Source organism: Cnephaeus nilssonii (genome assembly GCF_951640355.1).
Source record: "Cnephaeus nilssonii genome assembly, chromosome: 4".
NCBI classification, from domain to species: domain Eukaryota; kingdom Metazoa; phylum Chordata; class Mammalia; order Chiroptera; family Vespertilionidae; genus Cnephaeus; species Cnephaeus nilssonii.
The window spans coordinates 105,212,370-105,225,809 of NC_137075.1; positions in this window are offsets into that span (position 1 = coordinate 105,212,370).

Consider the following 13,440-nt stretch of genomic DNA (forward strand, 5'->3'; position numbering starts at 1 on the left):
AAAGGGTGGCTGGATCTCCACCCCCTGAACCTGTTCCCCAAACCCAGAACTGAAGCGAGGCTACTGAGGCACCTAAGGAGCCACATTTAAGGAGGCACTTATTCTTGGGGTCATGCACGTGCGAGGTGAACACCTGAAAGTGAGGACCACCTTAAATTTTACATGGAGGATCTTCACTTTCCCTACCTTTGTCTCTAGCCTGTGGTTCCCATAAAGTGGATGTAGTATCATTTTCCAGGATTATTATGAAAATGTAAGAAAACATGATTGTAAAATAATTAAGGACTCTTCCCTGACACCTGATTTTGTCTCATTAAGTGAAACTTTATTAGGGGGTCTTGAATTTAGGATTTACCATGAAAAGAGAAAGGTTTTGCTGAAAAGGCTAAATCCACGCAGTAGAACAAACCAGGTTAATTTGCAAAGGAGTTAATGTGTGCAAGTTCTACAGCAAGCGGCAGGAAACAACGGCCTGATGCCGACCCAAATCTTCTCTCAGGCTGGAGAAATCTCTCCACTGTGTCCTGGGCACGGGCTTATCTCATCAGTCTGATCTTTCATCTTCTTCCACATCCCACCTTGGCCCAGGACTGGCACCCCTCTCCAATGGGGCTCCATGGGGTGACCAGCCCTCATAGCTAACACTGTAAACAGACTGCAGGCACCACAATCTGGATTCTTCCTTCTAATCCTGCTGATGCAAAAGTCTTTGCCTAATGCTGGACTTAGGAACTTCACTTTTCCAGAGAGAATTCTGCAAAAGTCCCGCTTCTCCCCATGTAGGGATGTATCAGGGGAGGTGAGACCTGGCATACGATTTTATAATCCTATATAATAAAAGCATAATATGCAAATTGACCCAACGGCAGAAGACCAGTTGCTATGAGGTGCACTGACCACCAGGGGGCAGATGCTCAATGCAGGAGATGCCCCCTGGTGGTCACTGAGCTCCCACAGGGGGAGTGCCACTCAGCAAGAAGCCAGGCTCACAGCTGGGGAGCACAGTGGCGGTGTTGGGAGCTTCTCCTGCCTCTGCTGCAGGTGGGCGGTAAGGAGTGAGGGGTCCAGAACTGTGAAAGCCCCAGACTGCAAGAGGGATTTCTGACTGCTGGCTTGCCAGCAGGTGGACATCCCCTGAGGGGTCCCGGACTGGGGATCCTCCCCCCACCTCCCCACCAGTGCAGAAATCTCGTGCACTGGGCCTCTAGTCTTAAGGATAAAAAGTAACAGACTCAGATGAAGTGCATCAGGAAAGCGTCCTCTCCTGCAAAAAATCACGACTCTGTCCTAGACAGCATGTCCCTGTGTCACCTTGGTTGGAACATCCTGAAGTTTGGCTCCTGAGCAGTTTTCTGCTCACCATCTATAAGTTATAGGTGCGGGTGATTTATGTCCCGAGTTCTAGATAATTGTCAGTTAGCAGGATATCTTTTCCATTTGTGTTTCTGCCTCTACAAATAAGATGATGGAGGTACAAGGAAGTTAATGATCTTTCCAAAGGAGGTTGAGAACTGAAATTTAAACCCAAGTGTGTCTGACGTTCAAATCTGGCATCTGTCTTTCCCTGGGACTCAATAAATATCCTGGCATTCGTGCCTGTCTTGCTTCAAGAGTTGTGCATTTGGGTCTCCCTAGTGGGGATGTTCCTCTTTTTCTCTGAAGCTTTCTCTTTTTTATTTTTTTAAATATTTTTTTTATTGATTTCAGAGAGGGAGGAAGAGGGAGAGAGAAATAGAAATATCAATGATGAGAGAGAATCATGGATCGGCTGACTCCTGCGTGCCCCACAGTGGGGATCGAGCCCACAACCTGGGCATGTGCCTTGACCGGGAACCAAACTGTGACCTCCTGGTTCATAGGTCGATGCTCAACCATGAGCCATGCCGGCCGGGCTCTGAAGCTTTATAATCACTGCAGCCCACCGCGGTGTTAACACTCCTCACCAAGATGCTGCCCCGAAGAGTTTCTGAGTGACAGCGCGTCTGCCTGACCTGCTCCCTCTGCTCCAAGTCTTCAGAGCGGGCTGTGGCTGTTGGACTTCTTGCTTTACTCCAAATAATGTGAACCCCAAGCACACATGTCAAAGGATGTGTGTCCAAAGCACACAGTTGTGGAAGGTGTCGGAGCCAGAGAACATGAGGCCCATTTTCAGATGTTTCATGATTTATCTGTGTGGTTTGGAGGCCTCCTTTGCCTCAGAATAAAAATCCTGATGAAACCTCTCTCTGAAGTTTGAAAATGTGTTGGTTATTTAGGTTTATGTCGGAGTAATTGCTGTGCTGAGTAGAGCTTCCAAAACGTGTGTTAAAAGTTTGTATCCACTTGGGAAATGCAAACTCCGCCAGGCCAGTGTAAATGTTAGCACTTGGAATTCAATTTAGGCTTTCCAAATGAAAATAAACCTGCAAACTGGAGTATTTTGCAGAATAATCTAATTGCATTGCATTCAGCACGCGCCGTTCCCCGGAACATGAGAGCCAATCTCCTGGTCTCCACGAAGCCACAGCCCGGAGCCAAGGCATGGCCTGTGGGATGGAAAGGGTCTGGGAAGGAGGGGGCTTCCTCGCGGTGACCAAGGACTGAAGAGCTGAGGGCAAATGCTTGTCCAGTCTCTAGGGCGAGGAGAGGCCACGTGTAAGAATGCAAAAACAGGGAGAATTGCGTGGCCCTGTGTGAGCAGGTCTGGAAATGATTTGTGGATTAGAGAAGACATGGTTCCAGATTGAAGCTGTGGAATCTTCCCCAGAACAATGTTAATGGGAGTCAACGCTTAAGAATGCAGAGGTGCCCTGGCCGGTGTGGCTCAGTTGGTTGAGCCTCCTCCTGAGCACCGAGAGGTCGCAGGTTCAATTCCTGGTCTAGAAATATGCCCTGATGCTCAGGTTGCAGTAGGTGGCATGTAGGAGGCAGCCAATCAATGTGTGTCTCTCTCTCCCTCTCCCTTCTTCTCTCTCTGAAATCAATAAAAAATATATATATTTTTTAATCAAAAAAAGAATGTAGAGGTGGTGTGATAACATAAAAGGCCTATTATGGGCTGTATTGTGTCCTGCCCCAAATTCATATGTTGAAGCCCTGACCTCAGAATGTGCCTGTACTTGGAGACAGGATCATTCAAAAGATCAGTTGAAATGAGGCCACCAGTGTGGGCCCTTATCCAAGAGTATTGGTGCCCTCATAGAAGAGACTAGGGCATAGACACACACAGAGGTGAGGTGATGTGAAGGCTGGGAGAAGGCGGCTATCCACAAGCCGAAGAGGGAGGCCTCAAAGGACACCAACCCTGCTGACCCCTTGATCTTGGACGTTCAGCCTCCAGAACTTCGAAAACATGCATTTCTCTTAGTTTCAGCCTCTCTCTGGGTGGTATCCGTGGTCCTTAGTTACAACAGCCCCATCCAGCGCCCATGTCAGAAAGTGCTTCCTAGATTCATCTTTGCAGTAAACTCTAAATTCCGACCAGTTGATATGGGGAGTTCTAGAGGTTAGTCCTACATTTAAATACCTGCTTGTCACATACCTGCTTTGTTCTGAATGCTGGCTTCTCCTTCAATATGATATAGATGGTTTTGTCATTAGATTATATTGTCCTTAGTCCTTATCCTTTTATACATTTTAAAATCAATAAATTCACAAATGAGAAAGAACAGATCTCTTCCTGGATCAGGAATTCCCTTTTGGGGTTCTAAAAAAAGTGTGTGTGTCAATCCATCATCAACTTCATAACGGATGATGTTAGCAACCTGGAGACCACCGTATTCAAGCAAGGCTGGAGACAGCAAGAACCTCGTCAATTGGTAGAGCGAACCAGGTCAATCCATGTCAACAGCCCCAGGAGGCTGGAGCTTTTGGTAGCAAGCGGATGGGTGCTTTGGCACCGGGTTTGGGAGGAAAAGTGTTCTTTCTAAAGTGGCCAAAACACCTTGACCGAGTTGACTTACTCCAGGACATTTTTTTGATGAGGTCCTCCGACCCCTGGCCTCCAGGAACCTCAGAAATACTTGAGATGCTATTTGGGGTTGCTCCCTTCACCTCTTTTTCAAATTGAAAGTGGTATCTTTTCGACAACTGCCACTTCTGGGACTATTGGAAGGAAACAATAGGACGACAGATTGCTTGTTCCTAATAATTGGATCGACAGTGCGGCAAGCGATGGGTTATGACAAAACTATTCCTGCAAGAGTGTCAAACTCCCGTCACACGCTGGACAGGGACACCAAGCTGTGTCTTCTGGGAGAGGCGGCTGCTTGACAGTAAGAATGAAATTCCCCAGACTTTTCTCTCTAACACATCTAAACACGGCAAGAATGAAACGCAGCCAGCCTGCAAGCACGTGGTCTCAGCGGGTTCCTCTCACACGGGACATGCAGAGGTGGCCAGACAGGAGACCGGAGCTGGAGCCGAGATGAACAGGTACCAGCCAGACACTCACGGGGATGAATGTGATTAACCACAGAGGTGGGGGGATCGTGTCTGAAACACAGCTAAGAGGGACCTGGCTAGAATCTCCCAGGGCCCATCAAAGCCTACCCTGGGGTCTTGGCCGCATCTAGGGTCAGGTAGTGATGGGGGTAATGGCCTCAGGTCCTGTGATCGGAGCCGGCTGTAAACCGAGCCTGTGTCGGGAGGGCGGCTGCCAGCGCCAGCGGTGGCTGAGTCTCACCCCACAGAGCGTGACTAACCAGAGGCAGGACTCGGCCGATCCTCCCTTGATTCAGATGGAAGGGAATTTGAGACAATTACACCCCCAAACGAGCCCAGTGCCCCTCTGATACTGGCAGGGGGTGAGCTTTAATGACCCACGAGGTCTTTTTCATGGCCAACGTCTGTGTTAAAGGCATAGCTTTCAGATTGCTTTAAGCTGACGGTCTCCGAGGCTCTCACATGCAATGCTTAGTTTGGTTTGTGTTTTTAAGTGCATTTATTTTATTAATTTAAAATCAAAGCAATATCAGCAAATGAAGTCATGAATTTATTGTCTCTCTCGTTACTTGGCTGTCTCCATCCCTTTTTGAAAAAAAAATACTTTTATTGATTTCTGAGAGGAAGGGAGAGGGAGAGAGAGAAAGAAACATTACTGATGAGAGAGAATCATTGATCAGCTGCCTCCTGCATGCCACCCACTGGGGACTGAGCCTGCAATCTGGGCATGTGTCCTGACCAGGAATTGAACCATGACCTCTTGGTTCATTGGTTGACACTCAATCACTGAGCCATGCTGACTGGGTGGCTGTCTCCATTCCCAAGGCACCGGAGAAGAGCTACAGCCCACCAGGCCCATGTTAGTTTGGCAATGGCATGGCCACACATGGACGACAGAATGTTTGGGCAGCCTAGGGGCCTCCGATAGGCTTGGGGATTTTTGCAGTTCTCAGAACATTCCAGAAAACAGAACAATAGGAGACAGAAGGTCTAGTGGATGTAGCTGCTTGCTACCAGAACACTAACATAAAAAGCCAACCGTGGTGGCGATTTAACCTGTGGTCTCCGTCTGGAGGGCCAGAGGACAAGAGCTTTTGCCTTCTCTGCATGCTGTGCCCATTGTCAGCTTCGCACGGGTCTGGCTGACACAGAGGAGCCCAGTGGGATGGCAGCCTGGGGAGGGACTCCAGGCAGAGTATCAGGAGAAGGCCCTCCCTCCACCCGGGCCGTTAGGCTTCTTGGAAACATCTAGCAGTTTAGTGCTGAAAGGCCACAGCTCATTCATTTCCCAAATGAGCCCCAAGCCTTCAGCATCAGATACCACCCCACCTCCCATCACACATGGTGTCTCCCTCAGGTGTCACCATGAGAGAGAAGGGACTCAGCTGGAGTCAGGAGAGGCGATCTCAGCTCTGCTGGGTACCGACACAAAGGGTGGTCTTCCACAGCCCACACCCTCGGTCTCAGAGCCATCCCATCAGGGGCAGACCACCCTTGACCCTGGGCTCCTGTCATTCAACTAGGACACCCTGTGTTGTCAGGAGGCACAGGAGACGCCAGGCAAGACGGCAGCACTGAGTTATTGGGGATTGAGTCCCCCAGACAGGATTGTGGGTTTTGCCCGGGAGAGGATGGGGAGCACCAGGTAAACTTTCAAAAAGAAATTGCTCTACCAAGTCCCCCCAAATTAACACCATGATGAATTAATAGAAGACTGGGATTGGATGCCCATGATGTGTGGACTCTGCATTTGCAGAATTCATGGGTGTTTGTCCGCTTCTTTCCAGGCGTTTGAAATTGAACCACTCGATCTCTGTGGACACATCTAACAAAGTCATAGAAGTGTGAGAAGCACACACACTCTCCTGTGAACTTGTTGATATCTGCAAGGGTCTGGTGTAGAGGGCTGGCCCGAAATAGCTGACACTTCATTCCTCTCACTGCTTTTCTGTATTTTTCTTTCAATTTCACATGCAATCTACTGCCTCCGTTGCTATGTCCTGTTGGCCATCAGCTACAGGGAAGTGGGTTCCTGAGAACCCGCATCCTCTGGAGGAAAGAGGGGAAAGCTAGGGCAGGGACATCTCCCATTAGTGAGTCCTCGGTTCTGGGCAGCAGGTTCTGTGACTTCCCTAAGTCTCACCTTCCTCAAAGGTCATTTTTTGTCTAGAGAGGTCAGGAAGATACTTCATTTTAAAAATTAATTGTAGTTTGAAGGAGTTTCTTTCAACTTATTGTTGGGAACATCATGTGGGCTTTTAAGGTGTGGCCACGCATGAACACCACTGTCAAAGTTCATATAAGGATATTTTCCATCGGCAGTCCTACTATGGGCTTTTGCCCTACAAACCAGTTTAGATGTAAAAAGTATTCTGTGTATACCTGATTGTGCCGTGTGATTCAGTGCATTCCTGATGGGATAGGACCTCCGTTCCACCAGGCATTACTGAGAACCCAGTGCTCTCGGACACTATAGCTTCTGTCTCTGCACATGTGTAAGCCTATTTCTCCTCTATTCATGTACCGTGCGGCCTGGGCACAGAGACCACATTCATCCCCCACATGACCCCAGCAGCACACCTTCCTGTCTCCATGCAGGTGAGTTAGCACCACAGACAGCGAGCGTGTTTCCAGAGCAGGATCATCCCCCACATCAGGAAAGGCAGTAGAATTTTGCTAATTTTGGAAGTGATTATGAACACACAGACCCAAACTGAGTGTATTCCCAATTCAGCTTTCCCTTCTCTGGGTCCCCCAAACACCCTGGTTATGCCAAGATCATGGGACTGGGCCAGTGTGAAGGGGAAAAGTCAGGGTGGACAGAGCCCGCTGTCTTAACTGACACGAATGAAATATCTTACGAGGGCAGATGTTGCAAAGACACACGACCACATGCACACATTCCTAGGGTTCCTCCCAGCTCCTGAGAGGGGCCCCTGCAAGGGAAGAGATAAATCTTGAGCTTCGTTAGCTTCGGGCTAAATAAGACTTTGCCACGGACCTCAGCTCCGTGTGGATTGGCTGGGAAGATGAGCTGAGTCAAGCAGCTCTCTTGCCAAGGGCGATGGGAGAGGAATTCTGAGCCTGTTGCCAAAAGCTGCAGGGATCTGAGCTGAAAGTCATGGATACCCACTGACTGGAGCAAGCTCTGGGAATGTGTTTGAGGTAAAATAGAAAAAGGAGCTGATCAAGAAGCAGAGGGGAATGAGAAGAATATAAGCGTCCTGCCCAAGAAGGCTACCGGGCCTGGGGTGAGAGGCACAGGAGATGGGAGGCCCCAGACTGATTCATTACAGCCTTTCTGTGGATTGTTTGGTTTGGTTTTTTTAAAGTTAAATATTTTAATTGGTTTTTAGATGGAGAGAAAGGGAGAGGGAGAGAGAAACATAGATGTGAAAGTGGAACATGGATCGGCTGCCTCCTGCATGCCCCTTACTGGGGATGGAGCTCGAAACCCGGACTGTGCCCTGTATTTAATTACTGCAAAATATCTCTGGAGTTTACATGGAAAGCCTGACCAAGGAACCAGAGCACAGACCCCGTCTCTGGAGGGGGGCGGTCCTCAGGGTCTGACTGAGCCCAGCAGGCTCACAAGGACCACCACCTGTCTTTATAAGAAAATACGGTAGACCCAATGGTGAATCATGGTTGAATGCTATTCTAACTCCAGTTCCTCCTCTCTGCGGGAGGAAAACGGGGCCCCTGATTTGGGCACAAATAGACCCCACAAAGCTGGGGATTTCATAGACACTGACTGCCAAGTGCTTGGCGAATCCTTACACACCACTCTATGTCCGATGCTCTTGTCTTTCTTCAATGTGCATGTCCTTTTAAGCACATCAATTGTGTTTCTGACCATGCACCCTGGGTAAGCTTCCTTGCTGAAGAGAGAGGTGTGAATCTTTAGAAACAATTATCCTTATGACCTTGATGATTAAGTAGGATAATTAAACGGCATAGTGACTAATATGTTTTATATCATAAACATTGCTTTCTGATCTACTTACTGGGGGGAAATGCCATTTTTGAAAAAGAAATGAGTAGTTTTTAACATGATTAGCAAGCCATCTGTTGACATTTCGGTGCAATCTCTCATGAAAGTCCCTAGCTAACAGCTTCAGCTTTATCATAGCTAGAACCCAAAATAGTACTGCCTTTTGCAGTTCCATCAAAATAAGGTGATTTGGAAAGGGCGCTCTTTAGAAAAGATGCATGTGTCTCAGGCTTACCTGGCTGTCTCTCTGGAGACCCCAGGACACTCTGATTGGATGATTGATAAATCAAGGAGGAATCATTTCTTCCCCTTTGGCTTCCCTCCTTTCTTCCTCCTCCTGGAGAGCAAAGAACATGGACTAGTTTTGGATTTAGATGGACCTGTGTCCGATCCGATGCTAACCCGGATTCTCATGGTTCAAGGTGATAGAGATATGAGCTAAAACCGAGGAGGGCAGTTGTTAGGTATGAGTCAATCCACAAAAGGGCCCGGGTGGAGCTGGCCGGGAATAAATGGATGCAGGATCTGGAGACCTCCCTTCTTGCTGTGTCCTGTCCCCACTGTGTGTGTCACCTTCATATTCCCAGAACAGGCCCTCTGGGCAGCCCAGACGTGGCCCTGGACAATGGCTCTCCATCTACCTGATTTATACAAAACCTCTGTGCACAAAGATGCTTTAGCAAATGTATGCATAATAGCAAACATATACAATTAGGAAAAAATAATGATTCAACAAGAGAGTCTTGGTTAGTTAAACCATGATCCATAAACTTGGGGGAAAAATGTTAGATAATGACTGGAAAGAAGAGATGCTTATTTTGGCCCTCTTAGGCCAAAATAGAAAAAAAAAAAAGTAAAGAAGAGGAAACAAGGTTACAAAGTCAGGGACACAAGATGCAAGCCGTGTTACACAAACAACCATGCTGGGAAGAGTGGGGAGAACCAGAAAGGACTGGTTTTATGATGATCTTTCAGTGATCAAGTGACGGGCCATACTTTCTCCTTTTTTTTCTTGGTCTCTGATCCTTCCTACAATTCGATACTGAAGTGTTTTATTGTCTTTAATTGGAGAAGAGTATTATAGTTTTATTAATAAAAAGCTTACAAAAATTCTATCTGCAAGTCAAGTAGTTTATACCCCACTCCCCCCAAAAAAAACCTTCCCATGGGTCTCTTCCCACCCCTCTCCTTTCCAGTACGTCAATCTGGGGGACTTTCTCCCTCACGTGCATAGAAAAAGGCAGGATCTCTAACTCCTATGGAGTGATTTCATTCTCCTTCATTTTATGCGTATTTATTTCTGTGTCTGAAACCCTCCCAACTCCATGTTAAGAGGATCAGATCATCGATGTCTTGTTAATAAAAACACAATCTCAGCTAATTCTATTTGAAGTGCTCCTGCTCACTCGTGTCATCGGATGAGCCTGGAGGAAATGGGATCTGGACAGAGCCCCCCTCAGGGAAGGACAGGTTCCAGGGCCAACCAGGTGTGTCACTCTGACCTCGCTGACCCCTCTGTTCTTGCCCCTGAAGAGCCGGGCAGCTCTTCTGAATGATGCCCCCCTGCAGACTGCAAAGGCCCCACAAAAGATGTTTGTAAAGATTTCAGAATCTTTTAGAGATTTCTTTTCTGAGTGACTCTCTGGAGCCTTTGATCCCCACGTGCATTGGGAGTGTCTAAGAGGGAGACAAGGTGGGGACATCTAAATGGAACAGAGTGGTATTTTTGATTGTTTTGTTTTGTTTTATTATATATATATATATATATATATATATATATATATATATATATATATATATACTAGAGGCCCGGTGCATGAAATTCGTGCATGAGGGTGTGTGTCCCTCAGCCCAGCCTGCACCCTCTCCAATCTGAGACCCCTCAAGGGATGTGCAACTGCCCATTTAGGCCCGATCCCATTAGGATTCGACCTAAAAGGGCAGTCGGACATCCCTCTCACAATCCAGGACTGCTGGCTCCCAACTGCTTGCCTGTTTGCCTTCCTGATTGCCCCTAACCGCTTCTGCCTGCCAGCCTGATCACCCCCTAACCACTCCCCTGCCAGCCTGAATTATGCCTAACTGCTCTCCTGCCAGCCTGTTTGCCCCTAACTGCCCTCCCCTGCAGGCATGGTCACCCCTAACTGCCCTTCCCTGCAGGCTTGGTTGCCCCCAACTGCCCTCCCTTGCAGGTCTGATCCCTCCCAACTGCCCTCCCCTGCTGGCCATCTTGTGGCATCCATCTTGTGTCCATATGGGGGCAGCCATCTTTGACCACATGGGGGCAGCCATCTTGTGTGTTGGAGTGATGGTCAATTTGCATATTACTCTTTTATTAGATAGGATTTTTTATTGATTTCAGAGAGGAAGGAAGAGGGAGAGGGAGAGGTAGATAGAAACATCAATGATGAGAGAGAATCATTGATCCGCTGTCTCCTGCATACCTCCTACTAGAGATCAAGCTCACAACCCAGACATGTGCCCTGACTGGGAATTGAACCTGGGACCCTTCAGTCCACAGGCCTATGCTCTATCCACTGAGCCAAAGCAGCTAGGACCAGAGCCATGTTTTTAAAGGAGAAGCATTGACCACAGGTTGGGACCAGGGAACTCACACAAGCAGTGCCTGAAAGAAAACAGTGATGTTGCTTGCTCACAGGCAACCTTAGGGTTTCCTTCGCTCATCGTGGGCTCTGAGAAACTGCATTCCACCTCCCCAAGCCAAGCTGACCTCCCATTTTCCAAAGAACCCAGCGCATAACCCTCTCCACCAGAGGAATCCAGCCCTTAGGGTGCCCCACGTGTCCTCAGCTGTCTGGGGCCCAGAGGACTCAGAGTGAAGTTTTTCAGCTCCTGTTAATGTGGGCTTTCGAGTGAGTCGGAAGCAATGCTTTCCATCTACAATCTCCCCTGAATGCTGTCCGTGGTCACTGAGGAGCAGTTTCCTGATTCAAAAGGCCCCGGAGGCCGAGAGAGCGCTGGTGTGGCTGGGTTTGAAGGGTCCTTCTGTTATATTTCTGTGGCATCCACACAAGAAAGAGCTGAACCCCTGCTCTCACGCTTCCTCTCGATCGCCATGGGGACTTTGCCTTTGCTGTAGCCACCCCAGAGGAAACTTAATTATGATATTTCATTTCTACCCCATACGTCATCATGTCACTGCATGTGCTGTTTGCAGAGGGTCTGGGACTCAGTTTTCGAGCAAATGGGATTCCTAAGTTCATGGGGACCAAGTAAATGGGTGATGCCCAGTGGCGGGAGGGCTTAGGGGTGTCTCCGTCACATTCTTCCCATGATGGGTCATTCAGCCTCACTCGATTACAAACGATGTGGTGATGGTCTTGGGGGAGAGGCGGGGAGGTGTGGTGCTGCTCTGGGTGCAGCAGGTTCAGCTCAGGGGTCCAGGAGGCGCAGGAGAGGCCCAGAGGGAGGCCGAGGGCAGCTCCATGCAGAGAGGAAAGGCCAGAAAGCAGGTGTCGGCTGCTGAGCTGCGTACGTCATCTGAGCATAGCCTGCCGATTGCGTTACTCCAGCTCCCGTGCTTGCTGCCGCCCTTGCAGTTGTGACTGTTCATTGCTGCCAGTTCTGTCTTAATTTTCCGGCTCTAAAATGCAGCCTACGTTTATCAACATGGACTCTCGCTTTTCCTTCTCTCTTGTTCATGTCCCATCCCGCATGTGCTGACCCAGCCTGGCAGACATAGAATTTAGGGTGATGCACCCCAGGCTTTGCCCCATTGGCGATCTGACCAACCAGGCCCCTGCTCTCCCATCTGTCCCCGGTCAGTGAGACACGTCTGGTTCGTTCCTGCGCATCATAAATGAATGTCTGGCTCTTCAGACGGGCACATGTTCTCCCTCACCCTCTGCCGGGGCCATGCACTCCTGCCTCCATGTCCCTCCTCTGCCCCATCTGATGTCCACACTGTCCCTGTCCTGGACCACCTGGACTCTGCTCCGCCCAGGCAGGAAGCTGCCTCTGCGTGACCAGCCTCAAGGAACCTGGTTCCATGCGGAGGAGGACAGTTGGGTCCTCGGCCACCTCCACAATGTGCCTCTGATTTGTAGTGAACAGTCATCCCTACGTTTTCTGCAGACACACCCAAGTGAAGCTGCCTTGAAAAGCCATTGAAGGGACAGGGACGTCCTGGTGGTGTTTGTGGGTACAGGTCGTAGTGGTTCAGCGATCGTGGGCTCAGAGCGAGCTCCCGAAGTCCCCCGCGGTGTAGACATCTGTGCCTGATCTTGGGTGACATCACAGGTGAGCCCCGTTGGGCGTGCAAGCAGTGGCCACCCTATACTAGTCACTCCGCATCCCAAGCGATGTATTTGCAGGGGACCTGAGCGGTTAGAGCTGCCAGAGCTGACTTTCAATTTAACAGCATAAAGAATGTCACGTCCCAGTGACAGTCATCATGCCTTCATTGTAATGCAAGTCTGTGGCCTAGATGGCATCTTCGGTATGCGCGTTTCCATGCAAATAATGTCATTTGAATTCTTTCAACAGAAGATAATGACACAAGAACTCCAGGAGCCAAGGGAACAGTCTTGTAATGAGGACTTTCAAGTGACAAAAAGCGCATTGCTCTTTTTTTATTTTTCTGGTTATGAGATGGCACCTCGGAAATGAGCCAGATCGAGGATCGGGGCGATGGGAGCCCTGGGTCCTTCCCCAGGAAGCCCCGTGCGGGCGCAGAACATAGGGACAGAGCACCAGGAGCTGCTTCTGTCCCTTTGACCTTGGCCCTGAGCTATGAGACAGATAGGAACTTTGTCCCTCCCCGATTTCAGTCCCAGACAATGAAGCAGTGACCCAGTGATAATGGTGACAAGGAGGATGCGGGTCAGTGTGCATGTTCTCTGGCCATTGGCCAGGCCCTGTTCTCATGTAATAATTTGTTCATTTCTCATGGAGACCAACAGCAGTAGATTTTCTTATTGCCCGTGGAGGCAGAGAGGGGCGGCTGGTCCAGGGGCCCCAGCTCAGAGGTGGAGATCCAGGGGACTGGGGAACCTCTTCGCCCA